The sequence below is a fragment of the Dromiciops gliroides genome, chromosome 2, assembly GCF_019393635.1.
Source record: "Dromiciops gliroides isolate mDroGli1 chromosome 2, mDroGli1.pri, whole genome shotgun sequence".
In the NCBI taxonomy this organism is placed as follows: Eukaryota; Metazoa; Chordata; class Mammalia; order Microbiotheria; family Microbiotheriidae; genus Dromiciops; species Dromiciops gliroides.
In genome coordinates this window covers 365,487,570-365,503,263 of record NC_057862.1, presented here as the reverse complement: position 1 = coordinate 365,503,263, position 15,694 = coordinate 365,487,570, and the positions used below count along the sequence as shown (strand labels likewise).

Sequence of the window (15,694 nt, the reverse complement as noted above, 5' to 3'; positions counted from 1 at the left end):
AAAAACCCCCAGTATCCATACTTAATAAATTGTTCTCAAAAACTGAGTAAGAAGACCACACCGGAATCCTTTTATGAGACAAATATAGTCCTAATACCTAAACCAGGGAAATATAAAACATGGAAAGAAAACTATAGGTAAGCACCATTAATGAATATTGATTCAGAATTCTATCAAATAGACTATATCAATATATCCAAGAAATCATTCATTATAATCAAGTGGTATAAATACCAAAGATTTGCACAAAAATGGTTCAATATTAGGAAAACAACATAATTATATTTAAAAACAAAACCTAAGCCACACAATTATCTTAAAAGATGCAGAAAAAACCTTGGACAAAGTACAATATTCTTTTATGCTAAAATTCTTACAGAGTATAGGCATAGAGGGATGTTTTTTAATATCATATAAAGCATCTAAAAACCACAACCAAGCATCATATGCAGTGGGGATACACTAGGACCTTTTCAAATAAATATGGGAATGAGGCAAGGATGCTTACTCTTCCCACTATTTGATATAGTTCTGTAAATGCTAGTAATAGCAGTAAGACAAGATAAAACTATCCCTGTTTGCTGATGATATGATGATTTACTTGGAAAAACCCAGGGAATTAGCAAAGATACTAACTGAGAAAATTAATGGCTTCAGCAAAGTTGCAGGCTATAAAAGAAAATTTTTTTTTTCCTTGCGATGAGGGTTAAGTGAGTTGCCCAGGGTCACACAGCTAGTAAGTGTCAAGTGTCTGAGGTCATATTTGAATTTGAATTCAGGTCCTCCTGAATCCAGGGCTGGTGCTTTATCCACTGCGCCACCTAGCTGCCCTATAAAATAAATTCTTGAAAAGCAATGGCATTTCTATATAGTAACAAAAGAAGCATTAATAGAAAGGGAAATTCCATTACAAATAATTGCAAATTTAATAAACTATCTGGGAATCAACCTCCCAAAGCACACTTATATATACATATAGATTACATTACATATATTCTGAAGTGAAAAAAAAGAAAACAAAAACAGCTGTATGGACAGTGTTGGCTCCAGGCTGAGTAATCCCAAACGCTTGCTGGACATGGTCTCTGAGCAAGAGAGATCTATTAGGAAATCTATATAGGCTTCAACTAGTCAGATGATTAATTGACAGCTATGTCTTCTGCCTCTATGGACAATTGGTTAAGAAGGGAGAACACCAAAACAGGGCTGTCCTTTTCTAGAACTGGCCTCCTTGCCCATTCCTAGGCTATGATCCAGGACAGGGCTTCTTAAACTTTTTTCACTCGTGACCCCTTTTTGTCTGAGGAATTTTTGCATGACCCCAGGTATGTAGGTATATAAAAGAGGTATACATAATCTTTTACTTATTTTTCATGACCCCTCCCCCCACATGAGGTCATGACCCACAGTTTAGGAAGCTTTGATCCAGGAGAGGAGGGAGAACTAACCAACATGATAATGAATCTACACTGTTGAATAGTTAAGATCTCTATCCTGGGGACCCCAGAAGTCTGCTTCCCAACAAAAGAACCTTGGGAAGTTCAGTTCTCCAATTTGATGGCTTTAGTTGACCTAGTAACCATGAGCCTACAGGTATTCTTCCTGCCTCTTGTGCTCTCTGATGATGATGCTACTGTAAAGACAACTAGCTCTTTGTCCCCATGCCTCATACTCAGGACCACAGAACTTGAGTGGAAAGAAAGCAGAAGAGACACAAATGATATTCACAACTTCTATACTGTCTATTTTTATATGAAATAAATCATTCTGCATGCTGCATGAAATAAAAGTGTGCTGCATGAAACAAAGATGTCCAATAGGCAGCTGGAGACCCAAAATTAGAGGCCAGGAAAAAGGGGCTGGATAAATAAATCTGAGAATCATTTGCATCCAGATGATAATTGAATCCATGCAATCTGATAAGATCACCAAACAAAGTAATAAAGAGGAAGAAAAGAAGAGGGCTCAGGACAGTCTTGGGAGATAGCTATGTTTAGCAGATTTAGCCTTTATGGAGATCCTGAGGAGCAGTAGTAGAACCAGGAGAGCAATGTCATGCAAACCTTAAAGAGAAGAAAATATCAAGGGGAAGAGGTAATAGCGTCAAAGACTCCAGAGAGGGCAAGAAGAATGTGGATTGAGAAAAGGCCATAGGAATTGGCAACTTTGGAGAACCTGAATGATGAGGCTAGAAGTCAGATCTGAATTCCAGTCCTTCCATAGACATTTGCAAACCATGTGAACCTAGGCAAATCACTTAACCTTTCTCAACTTCATATTCCTCATCTGCAAAATGGGGATATTAGCACTTACTTCAAAGGGCTATTGTTAGGACCAAATGAGATCATGTTTTATTTTTTAAATGCTTTGCAAACCTTAAAAGCATTATATAAATGATAGCCACTAGTATGTGTTGTTTTATGGTGATTTGCAGTATATTAAGGTTAAATATTCATCAATTGCTTACCTTTGCAATAAAATTCCTAAAAAAGAGTTTTCCTGCAAAATCTTTATTCTTTATTCTTATTCCTTTTCTTTTAATTTTTAAATTATAAACTTAATCATCAACCAACATGAAAATTTTTATACATAAAGAATAAAACAAATCTCATTGAGAAGTTGCTATAATATTCTGGGACTTAATGTAATCAGTACAGTATCACCCAAAAATAAAAACTGGAGAGTTCTGTCTATATGTGGAATAACTTTCAATTTAGGCATTGTGTATCTTCTTTGACAATGGTATATACCTTTAGCAAGCATACATTCCTTGATTTTTGCCTTGCTTAACATTAATAATCAGAAAATCACTGATATATCTCTATTGTTGTATTCATAAAGGAATTCTGTTATGATCTTAAAATATGCCTGAGAGACTCCTTATTGGATAAAAGTCTTTAAGTTATGTTTAATGTTTCAGGTACCACTATAAATATTTTCTCTGAAGAACTATGGCATATTTAATAGTTTAACAAAATGAATAATATTCTGATATTCAAGGTAAAATACTTTGTCTCTAGGTTTCTTTTGTCAACTGCTTCTAGTATTGGATACTTAACTATAATGGGAAACTTGAGAATATATATTAATAAAATAATTTGCAGAAGCTTACCTGATCTGTTTCAGGGCTTTTAAAACTTTTTCCACTTATGACTCCCTTTTGCCCAAGAACTTTTTAAACAACCCCAGGTATATAGGTATACGTAACCTTTTACTGTTGCCAAATTTTTTGTGACCTCCACATACAGTGATGCTATCCCATATGGGGTTGCAGACTACAGTTTAAGAAGCTTTGATCTATTTTACATTTTAATTTAGGACATTCTTGATACATAGTAAATCATTCTGATAAGGATTTTAGGAAGATAAGAAGTTAGGTGTGTAAATTGATAGGTAGTGATCTTTTTAGTCAGCTAATTTACTGGGGATATGTATATACATATTTTTTCATTCTAGTATTTTAATTTTGGTATCTTCCCCTTTCTATCTTATAGAGTAATCCCTTAATGTTTTCAAGATTATTTCACCTACAACATAGATCTTTTTCTTTTTGGAAAAAAGTTTTATTGATGTCTTTTGTTTTTACATTTTAGTCCTTTCTCAATACATACTCCCTGCCTCCTTCCTGAGCAATGCAGAAAAAACCAATTAGCAAAACTAACCAATAATGAATAATAACTATCTCTGGCAACAGATATAGCATTCTGTATCAGCAGTCCCCACCTCCCAGTTTGCTTCAACATCTGTTCTCTGGAACTAAGATTAGTCATAATAATTTATAATTTCAGTTGATTTTCAGTGTTCTTTTCTTTTACATTATTTTAATACATATATTGAGGACTAAGGTATCAGAGTTCAAATGTCATGGTTCTTCTGTCATAATGATGAAAATAGATTATAGAAACACTGACAAACCTGTTCTATTAGTTGTTTTTATGTCAATTTCATCCATGAATGCTACTGGGATAATGTAGCTCATGGTGGAATATGGAGGGAAGTCTCAAACCAAGATTTCTGTTGACTTGCTTTTTGCTTCCAGTGCTTTTCCCTGTTTTAAAAGACAATACCACTTGTCATCTTCCTCTGTCTTCTTACATACATTATAAATTAGTCTTTCTCTCTTGGCTATCATCTCTATTTAGCAATGTAAAGAAGTAATTGTTATTTGAGGTTTTTATGCCTCAGTGGGCACTGGCCTGGGGCTCTACAAACTGCATGGTGCTCCACCCACTGGTTGTAGCTGTTGCCATGGCGCTGGCACCTCACATCATCACCACTCACTGATGCCTACATGGGCCTGGCAAAATTATAATGATTGGAAGCCTAGTGAGGGCAGTCATGTGACTGTCAGAGCGGCCATCCAATTGGCTGGGGACTGTGTGGGGCTGCTGGGAGAAGGGAGGTTTTCTTTGGTCCGGCATTCTAGCTGGAAGCTGGAAGGCAACAGGAATGGGGCTGTGTATTCTCAGATGATTCCTGGTTGGTTAGTATTTGAGTGTCTGCTTCTATCTTCTCAGGGGAAATTTCTCTATCTGAATTAACCCTTGAGAGGAGGCAATCATACATTTCTTCACATTAGCCAAGAAGATTTCTGGGCTTTCTTGGCCTCTTTTGCTATGGCTGCTGTTTTATATCAGTAAAACTTTTCTAGGAAATGACAATGATGGTCAATGGCCTCTTTTTTACTTCCTAAAACTTTCTGATATTGAAGGCTCATTTTAATAGATCAGGATAAAGCTACTGACATGGTTCAAAGTGTCTTTTTAAAAAAAATCATCTTTAGCATTTTTCTAACTTGATGATTTTGACCTTTAATCAATCAATAAACCTGAAAAAATACCACATTTATTAAGCACCTACTATATGTCAGGCATTGTGCTAAGAGCTGAAAATATAAAAGGGAACAAAAGGCAATCCCCACAAAAACTGGAAAGCAGTCTGGCAGAAACTAGGTATAGACTACCATCTATGGATATCATAAGCAAATAAAGAAATATTTTATCTGTAAGTACTATTGATAAGGAAAATGTTATGGGGAAATAGGTGGGGGTTTGGGATAGGGGTTCTTAGGAATTCCTCTGTAAAGAATGATATCCTCTTGGGGCAGCTAGGTGGTACAGTGGTTAGAGCACCTGCCCTGGAGTCAGGAGTAGCTGAGTTCAAATCCGGCCTCAGACACTTGACACTTACTAGCTGTATGACCCTGGACAAGTCACTTAACCCCAACTGCCTCACCAAAAACAAAACAAAACAAAAAAAACAACCAAAACAAAAACAAAAAAAAAGAATTATACCCTCTTGCACACAAATCCAATTAGAATAAAATAATAGTTTATTTAGGGGCTAGGGAAAGGAAATCAAGAGAGAAATCCTTGGACTTCTCATGGGGAGAAGGTATGGCACAGAGGCGTGGCTCTGAGATACCCATCTCCTCCAGCAGGAGACAGGCAGATAATTTTATAGAGAACTGATGGGGGTGATCATATGACTGTGGAAAGTTCCTTTATTGGGGGAGGACCATCTCCCACTAGGGGTGGCTGAGGGAAGTTGGGTGAGGGGCAGCTCTGGATCTCTCAAGCCATCTCTGTCCTAATGCATAAAGGTAGCAGCCACACCTAATCTCTCCCTGAGGGGTGGGGGATATTGGAATCAAACGTGGTGGTCCTGGAGCTAGCTCAGTCCTGATCTGGTGCCACTTATCTCTCTAGGTATGTCTGTCCTTGGGTTTAGTTTCTCAAGGAGAAGGTTCTTTGATTTACCCCAGGGAACTTCTGGGGTACGCTAGGCCCATAACTGGAAACAAGAGATAGAGATCATTATAGGATGTAAAATGGTGAATTTTGATTACATGAAATTAAAAAGGTTTTGCACAAATAAAATCAATGCAGCCAAGATTCGAAGGATAGCAGGAAACTGGGGGAAATGTTTATAATAAATTTCTCTGATAAAGGGTTAGGAAAGGCTTCCTGTAGAAGATGGAATTGTAGATGGGAATTTTAAAAGGGAAGCCAGGATAGGTAGAGATGAGAAGGGAAAGCTTTCTGGGCATGGGGGACCAGCCTCAGGGAAAATTCCTGGCACTGTGGGAATGTTTTGTTGCAGAAGACACAGATGCCAATGGTCCCTGGATAAAGAATAAACTGGCAGAGAGTAAAGTTTAAAAAAGAATGAAAAGGTAGAAAGGAGCTAAGTTATGAAGGACTTTGAATGCCAAAAAGAGGATTCTGTATTTGACACTGAAGGTAAAAGGGAGCCACTGAACTTTATTGAGTAGAGGGGATGCATGTGACATGGGCAGAGCTGTGCTTTAAGAAAATCATTTAGGGGCAGCTAGGTGGCGCAGTGGATAGAGCACCGGCCCTGGAGTCAGGAGTACCTGGTTTCAAATCCAGCCTCAGACACTTAACATCTACTAGCTGTGTGACCCTGGGCAAGTCACTTAACTCCAATTGCTTCACTAAAAAAAAAGAAAAAAAAGAAAATCATTTAGAGACTGAATGGAGGATGAACTGGAGTGGGGAGAGACTTGAGGCTGGTAGACAGACCCACCAACAGGCTCTAGGCATGAGGTGATGCAACAGAATGGTGGTAGTGTCAGAAGAGAGAAGGGGGAGTATTGGAGAGATGTTGCAAAGGTGAAATCAATAGACCTTAGCACCAGATTGGATATGTGAGGAGTTAAGGATGACTTCTAGATTTTGAACCTGAGGATGGTGATGCCCTTTACAGCAATAGGGAAAGTAGGAAATAGGGAGGGTTCAGGGGGAAAGATAATGAGTTCTATAAATTATTTGATTACATACAGCTAGCCAATTCTAATATGATTCTCATATCTCTCTCATTTTGTGTGTGTGTGCGTGTGTGTGTGCATGCATGCGTGTGAAGCTTTCCAGTGCTCACTGTATCTCAACTTTCCAATTCTCCTTTAGGAGGCATTCAAGACACAGGAGTGAGACTTCTAAGTGATCTACAAGGTTTTAGCTCCTTTCATTGTTTTTTTTTTTAAAACTTTTATTTAACAAGCATTTTTTTCCCCTCTCCTTTCCAACAACTAAAAAGAAAAACAAAACCCTAGTAACACAAATGTATAGTAAAGCAAAACAAATTCTCACATTGGTCATGTTAAAAAAATGTATGGCTTACTTTGCATCTTGAGTTCATTCAACTTTCTATCAGTTGTTGGTAGCATGCTTTATCACTGGACCTTTTGAATCATGATTGGTAATTGTATTAATCAGTTAAGTTTTTCAAAGGACAGCTAGGTTGCACAGTGGATAAAGCTCTGGGCTTGGAGTCAGAAGACCTGAGTTCAAATCTGGCCTCAGACACTAACTAGCTGTGTGAACCTAGGCAAGTCACTTAACCCTGTTTGCCTCTGTTTCCTCATCTGTAAAATGAGCTGGAGAAGGAAATGGCAAACCATTACAGTATCTTTGCCAAGAAAACCCCAAATGAGGTCACAAAGAATCAAATGCAACTAAAACAACTGAACAATAAGAAGAGTCAAATATGTTTGTCATTATGTTGTTGTTATCACATAAATTGTTCTCTGGTTTCACTACTTCACTCTACACATCAGTTCATACAAGTCTTCCTAGGTTTATGTGAAACCATAACTTTTGTGATTTCTTACAGCCTAAGAGTTTCTATAAATATATTTGTACATAGGAGAATTTTTTTTTCTTTAATTTCTTTGGGGTGCACTCCAAAGTGAAATCTGCTACTAGTAAAAGGGTCAAAGATTTATGTCAAAAGTTACACAAAGTTACTCAGAGTTCAAAATTCCTTTCCAAAATGGCTAGACTAGAGCACTAATGTTCCAGTTTTTCCACAGCCCCTGCAACATTTGTCACTTATTTTTGGTATCAAACCTGAACTATATATTATAACATATTCATAGAATCATAAAGAGCCATAAAATTCTGTTCTAATATTTCATCATGACATGGAAGTGACCATGGGATTTTAAAGGCTGTGTCAGTAAAACATAAGCTCTGATGGGTTCTACTAGCTCAAAAAGCTTCAAGCTTCAAGCCTTGTTTTGAAAGAAACAGTCTGGCTAAATACAGAAGGCTCATCATTATAGGCTGGCCACTTGGTGTACTATTAAATTAGTTTGCTGGCTGGTCTCCTTATCTCGTGTCCTAACTCCATTTGATCTTATACTCAGCTATCAGACTGATATTCCTCAAGTCAGGTCTATGTCACATCTCCTGCCCTTCCCCCCCACTCCATTTCAGTAAACTCCAAGGGCTCCCTATCAACTCCAGGATCAAATATAAAATCCTATGCCTTTTAAAGCCCTTTATAATCTGGTTCTCTTTCTACCTTTCTAGTCTTTGCATGCCTTACTCTTCCCTCCATGTATTCTGTGATTCCAAGACAATGGCTTTCTTGTTGTTTCTTGCTCCATGTCCCCACTGAGTGCATTTTACTGACTGTCCTCCATTTCTAGAATTCTCCTTCCTTATCTCTCTATCTCCTGGATTCACTGGCTTTCTTAAGGTGGGTGAGTTTTTTGGCTATGAAATAAAGAAAGTATAAAATAGTCCTTTATCCTATGTGTCTCCCTTTCACTTCTGCAATGATGGTAGCAAAGTCATGGGAAAAAAGGCTAAAAATCATGAAATTTTTAGACTGTTTTGAAACTTTAGGTTGGTTGATTCTCCAAGTGTGAGATCCTTCTCCATTAATCAACAACTGAACATGCTACTAGAAGAACTAAATCATGCCTGGACATTCTTGGTTTAAACCTGAAGAAAGAAGAAAGTTGTAGCTAAATGAAAGGATGCAACTTGGAGAGGCAAATAAGGAATTGGTGGTATTGGTTTTATCCTAAGTGCATAGGCAACAAGAAACATTTCATGTAACATTTGATCATCATATACTACAGTGCTCTGATTATTGTTTAGTATCTTTTTTAAACTTCTGTTTAACAAGCATTTATTTTCTCAAGAAAGAAAACTGTCTTATACAACAGCATTGGTTACAAGGGACAAAGAGGTAGAAAAATTATATAAAAAAACTTGATGAGACCCTCTAAATGAACATATACTTTGATACTCAATGACTTTAATGAAAAAGTATAAACAGGTGAGAATGGCTAATATGTATGTACATGTGTACATATGTATGCATATGTATATATCTATGTATGTATATATAAAGTTCATTCCTGAATCAGTTATCTGTGTAGAGGAGTAGCACTAACCTGTTAGAGTAAAGATAAAAATAAATATAAATCTAGAAGAAGAATGAAAAAAGGATATGGCATGCAACTGAAATAACTCAATCAACTTATTTACACAAAATATTATTGTGAGAGATGAATAATGTGTGGCATAAATGCCAATTAAAATAATTTTACATAGAAGATTAATGACTGTAAATCAACTGCCATAATAAAGAGGGCCAAAGAACTTAAAATACTTTAGTCAGCAAATAACTGTCTTACTTGCAAAGTGGAAAGAGATGATAAAGGCAACACAGGTTAATAATATAAGTTTATTTCAATAATCTTATGATGAAAGATGATACAAGATTATAAGCAGGATCACATCATAAAACAAAGAAAATCAGTAAAAGGTAACAGTAGTTTAAAGTAAGCTTGGTGAAAAGACCCACCTAAGTCAAGTCATTCCAAAGGCATTTAAGGATTCAAATAGCAGGCCAATAAACACCACCACCACCACCACCACCACTACCCCCCAAAAAGGGGAAAGGATCCACAAAGTTTATGTGATAAATTTTTCACCATCACACTTGGATTCTAAATTTTTGTTTTTGTTTTTGTTTTTTTGCAGGGCAATGGGGGTAAGTGACTTGCCCAGGGTCACACAGTCAGCAAGTGTCAAGTGTCTGAGGCCGGATTTGAACTCAGGTACTCCTGAATCCAGGGCCGGTGCTTTATCCACTGCACCACCCAGCCGCCCCTTGGATTCTAAATTATACTCACTGATGAGCTTATAGAAGAAGTAACAACAGTAAAAAAGAACAAAAATGGGAAAAAAAGCCAGATTAAATCAAGTGTACATAGAGGAGATTCGCAATAGAAGTGACGGAATTATGAGGACATCAAAAAATGATTTAGATGGTATTTAAATGTAAAGATACCAGAAGTAATGAAAAAAAATCTTAGGTCCCATGAATGCTCCAAAAAGCTGACCAAAAGAACACTGATGACCATTGATCAACATCAACTTTCTAGCTATATAAAATTTTTATAAGAATCATCTCCACAGAGGTCATGTGGCAGAATAGTCACTTCCTATTAATTTCTTCAACATCACAACCTCAAAAAAATGAAATATGCACCAGATATAAATTGTAGCTGATTTCACATGATGAGACAACTTATAGGGAAAGTAAAAATCCCATGAATGCACACAAGATAGCTTTAATACATAGATTCTGCACCTTTTCCTCCTACTATACCTAATCACAAGGAGACTCCCAGGCTTATACCTAGGGGACTTTCCTTAGGGTAGACATTACCTACAGCTGAGGCAACTCTGCTCCCAAACCATCTCTTTCCTGAAATTTAGTAGTAGATGCTGATTTATGAGAAGGAAAGATGGAAATATGCCGAAAACATGCCAGATGCATTCAGCAGGAGTGCAAAGCCACAGGATAAAAGGAAGCAAAAGAATAGGTATGACCATCAAATATATCAAGTGAAAAAAGCATCATTAAGTGCCCAACACACAAAATGATAAACTAATACATAAGATCCAATAAAAAGAATGGGTAAAATCTTGAAGAGTAAGCTAAATATGCTTAATAAATATTGTAATATGAATGAAAATGAATCAAGAGTTATTGATAAAGAAGAGAATACTGTGGACTCCCCAGAGATCATGGGATAGAGGCAAGAAATTCTGGAATGGCACAAAAAATTAATATTCATAAAAGAACAATTAGGAATAAGTTTAGGTCATACATTAGAGCACTCAATACAAAATTAAAGAACACAAAGCAGAATAGGAAAAATTCAATAAGCTATAGAAAGTCTCTCCCAAAAAGTAGACACAGTAAGAGAGAGAAGAGCAGATTAAGAACATAAAAATAACGTAGAGGAAAATTTGGCAGAAGAAAAGCAAAAGGCAGCAATGTTAAAAAGAATACATGAATTCTATACAAGCCAAAGTGTCCAATCTTGAAGACATGATATATAGCAATAGCATAGACCATAGGTCTTTCAAAAGAACATTTCAAATTAAAAACAAAATCAGGGGCAGCTAGGTGGCACAGTGGATAAAGCACTGGCTCTGGAGTCAGGAGGACCTGAGTTCAAATTCGGCATCAGACACTTGACACTTACTAGCTGTGTGACCCGGGCAGGTCACTTAGCCCAATTGCCTCACTAAAAAACCAAAAAAACCAAAACCAAAAAAACCCAAACCAAAAACTGACCCCCTTAATGCAGGAAATACTATAAAAAATTGTCTAGGATTTTACAATCCAGGCAACAAAACCTCAGTTGAGAAAATCCACAGACTCCTGACAGAAAAGGGGGAAAATTCTATACATGAAGACACATAATGGTTAAATGTAACAATTTCAATGGCAAACAACAAATTTTACAAGTAATTAGAAAAAAGACTTTCAAATATGAAGGAAAAGTAGTTCAAATAATGTTGGATTATTCTATATTCACAAGAAATCATTGAAAGGGAAAAATAATATACCACCAAAAGCTGTGACTCAAAAATTACATAACCTGCAAACCGGACACTAATCAGTAGCAAATAAATGTTAAATAGTAAAGGAGCAGATGAGGTACTCTTGCAAAAGAATCAGTTGAGGATCAATTAAGGTTATTACTAGGAAAAAGACAGGCTTTTGCAAGTAATATTCTACAGTGAACCACATCTTTTATGGGCAGACCAAAAGCCCACCAAGAGCAGTCCGCAGGGATTGCTTCTCCTATCCTATCCCACTTCTCAACTCCCAATGCCTAGTTGTCTCTAGGCACTTTCAGTTACATTCTGACCACCATCCCTCCAAACATCAAGTGAGGTATAAAACTGGGACTTGTATGCTTGCCAAAAGTGTTTGCCACTGTGATGGAGGAGATCCAGTGCAGGCCATGTTGAAGAGGGATTTCCTTCTGATGATGATGTCCTCCAGATGTCATATCAAACATACAATATTGCAAAGGTTCCTGTAAGAGTTCTGTAATACCTCAAAAGAGTTTGGTCTGACCATCCATAAAGGAAAAAATTAAGTGAATAGACAATATCTATTGCTCAGGTGATGACATGCAATTTATCTGGACATTCCATAAAACTTCTCCATCAATGTGTGTGTGTGTGTATATCTATATCTATCTATCTATCTATATATATCTCTCAGGGCAGACAGTACACATACACAATTAATTGGGCCAAGAATTAAACAAGGAGACAGGGCTAGACTTCCTTCAGGAAATTACAAAGCTCCTTTAATGAACCTAAATTTCTTCCAGAAACAAAGGCCCATGTTTTTAATACCGATATTCTATTGGCGTTGTTATATAACTGTGAGACAAAAACCACAATAGTCTGGAAAACATTGACAATGACTATCACCCAAAAAGTATACACAATGGCTTTATACAACAACATAAATGGAAAGAGCTAATGACATAGACTGAACACTGTGTAATTCTAATGACCAAGTATAGCCCCAAAGAAGAGAGATGAGGAAAATGTACCTCATCATCATTGTAGAAATGGAAAACTATGGGTATGGAATACTGCATATGCTTCCAGACACCACTGGTATATACTGGTTAGTATTGTTGAACTATTTTCCCTTTTTCTTTTAAAAACTCTATTATGAGGGATAGTCCCCTGGGTAGAGAAATAGTATGAATAAAGTTAGAAATGAATGTGACATAAAAGTCATAAAGGAAAATATTATGAATTTTTAAAAAAGAAATTAACTGCATTGGAATATACCTTTTTCATAAAAGGTAAAATTTACATATTCATTTTCATTACCTCTTTGCCTATATGGTTTTCCCTATTAAATTCTATGTTCCTTTAGGATAAGTATTATGTCTGATTACTAATATTTACCTCATTGCCCTAGCATAAATTTTATCAATCTTGTAGTCAAATGCCTTTTAACTTTAATGGAAAAAGAGATCATGAGAATGGGCTCATTGATTGTAGTAATAGACACAAAACATAATCAACAAGTCCAGAGTCCCAAAGACTAATCAAATCTCTTTTTTATGTGGACAACATTAATCAAACTAATTAATATCTAACATGTTCCTACTAGATTTGCCTTCTCATATGGACCATCTATCCGAATTTACGTACTCTTTATCTTCTTGATTTTTTAAATAAACAAAAAAACCTTTCTGTTCAACAAAGCTAGTAGGGAAAATTTTCTTAAGGGAAAAGGACCTTTACAAGCAACCAAAAAGCATATCATATACAGAAGTACAACAGGCTATACATTTATCTAGTTTTTCTTATTAATGACATTCACATTACATCAATGAATGCAAAGTTATAAAAGCTGGAGATGCAACAAGATTTAAGATTCAGATGCATTCTATTTAGGTAGAAAATATAAGCTCTCCTTACCTCATTATTTTATCCAGTTCTTCCTCTTCACTTTAATCAGACTTCTATGCATCTTTAAAGTGTTTTTTGTCACAGCACCTGTGGTTATGATTCAGTCCTACATAAGACAGAATAAATTCTATTAGAAACACAGCATCAAGTTTCATGGAGCAAAATCACTCAGAAAACCAAGTGGGCATTTTGGCCTAATAGTTTCAATTTTCTCTCCTGCCAAGCCTTTTTATAAGAGCTATGGAAAAAAAAAACTAGCAAAATTAATTAGGCATTAGGGGAACCAAAGAGTAGCTATACTAGACAAAAAGCTAAACACAATAAAAAGCAAAATAATGGAATTAAAGATGCTGGGAGGCATAAATGAAACTAAAATTAACACTTGCTTATCTATAATAAGGGCTAGATACAGAGTAGATAATTAAAATGTAAAATTTCAAAACCTCATTTTACCCATGAGTTTCACCCTCTTTTCCAACCTAAACTTTTATTACAGCTCAGCAGAAATAGCAAAAATCAATTATTTAGAATAGTGGTCTTTAAAATTTGAAGTTGAGCAAATTTGGGAGGTATGTGGGGGTTTTTTTGGGGGGTAATTTTTATATCTAAACTCCAACTTTTGATGAAATGCTATACTTGGGCCTAAAGATGAAAGAGCAGACAAGTCTGTATATGATGACACTTTCTTTCGACAAATCCCTAGATTCTATGAAACAAAAGTTTGAAAGCCACTTAGAATCTCACATTCTTTCTCTTACAAAAAGATTCTTTGCTTAAGATGCTCATGATCAATGAAAAGGCCTGAAAGTGAAAGAAGCACAGGAAAAGGAAGAGGTACTAGGACAATTCTAAGAATCTGATGATGAATTACTGGACAATGGAGGTTGAGTAAGTTCAGTGGATCAACAAAAAGCAATTAATGAAAGTTAAGTCTTATGTATGTGCTAGAGCTGCTAAGACCAAGAAACAGTTGAGTTTCTGGTTAATTCTATAGCTTTATTTTAAGACAGGACTCTTCTCTGCCTTTAAATTATTTTACTAAAACCAATAGTTAAAAATATAATTCTGATTTAAAAATCAGAATTCCTCAACTTTTTTTCTTAAAAAATTTAAGGAGGGGCAGCTAGGTGGCTCAATGGAAAAGAGCATGGCCCTGGATCAGGAGCACCTGAGTTCAAATCCAGCCTCAGACCCTTGACGCTTACTAGTTGTGTGACCCTGGGCAAGTCACTTAACCCCAATTGCCTCACCAAAAAGAAAGAAAGAAAGAAAGAAAGAAAGAAAGAAAGAAAGAAAGAAATATAGGTGCTTGTGATTATACAATGGATCTTTTCCATAACTAAAATGTGTATATCACAATAGGGAAATCCTTAACACAAATTTAATAAAAAAAAAACCCAGAAGCTACAATTATTTTAATCTAAATATTCATACTAATCTATTTCAGTTTTGTTAATGAAGACATTTAATCTAGGTTTATCACTGTCTTATTCTTAGCAGACCTTTTTATAATAACACCTTCAATGCTAAACTCTAACATAACTTACATTTCATATTTCATATGTATGTAATATTTCATATGTATGTTTCACATGTAAGCTGCTTGATTAGAACATAGAGCTTACATCCAAAGGTGTTAGTTTGTGAACTAACTTTGCTCCACTTTATGACTCCTGACTTATACCCTTAACTAATTTGGCCAGCTTGCAAATGCATGTTCATAACAGAAGTAGGAGAAAGATTTATCTATCACCACTCCAGGAGAAACAGCAGACACTGTTGAGGGTCAGTTGGCAACATTACCTTCATTTAGAAAAGGCAAGATTATTATTGTTAATAAAGCACTTCTATTTTCTTAAGAAAGATGTTTCTTGGGGGCAGCTGGTGGCACAGTGGATAAAACACTGGCCCTGGATTCAGGAGGACCTGAGTTCAAATCTGACCTCAGACACTTGGCATTTACTAGCGATGTGACCCTGGGCAAGTCACTTAACCCTCACTGCCCCGCAAAAAACCCCCCAAAACCTCAAAAAACCAAAACAACAACAACAACAACAAAAGATGTTTCTCTAAACCTTAAATTCCTTTACAATTAAATAACATTAGAACAAGCTGAAGCACTT

At 36.1% G+C, this 15,694-nt stretch overlaps 1 protein-coding gene and 1 pseudogene across 3 annotated transcripts in view; both read right to left on the bottom strand.

The window, feature by feature from the left end:
- Positions 1–15,694, bottom strand: part of ZHX3 (zinc fingers and homeoboxes 3) — a 229,786-nt gene that overhangs the window by 72,598 nt on the left and 141,494 nt on the right. For all 3 annotated transcript variants that reach the window (XM_043990117.1, XM_043990118.1, XM_043990116.1), the window contains exon 3: positions 13,581–13,677. The gene's annotated coding sequence lies outside the window, so the exon portion shown is untranslated. The remainder of the gene's footprint in view (positions 1–13,580; positions 13,678–15,694) is intronic.
- LOC122738895 overlaps positions 1–15,694 on the bottom strand; it is a 76,680-nt pseudogene that overhangs the window by 28,521 nt on the left and 32,465 nt on the right.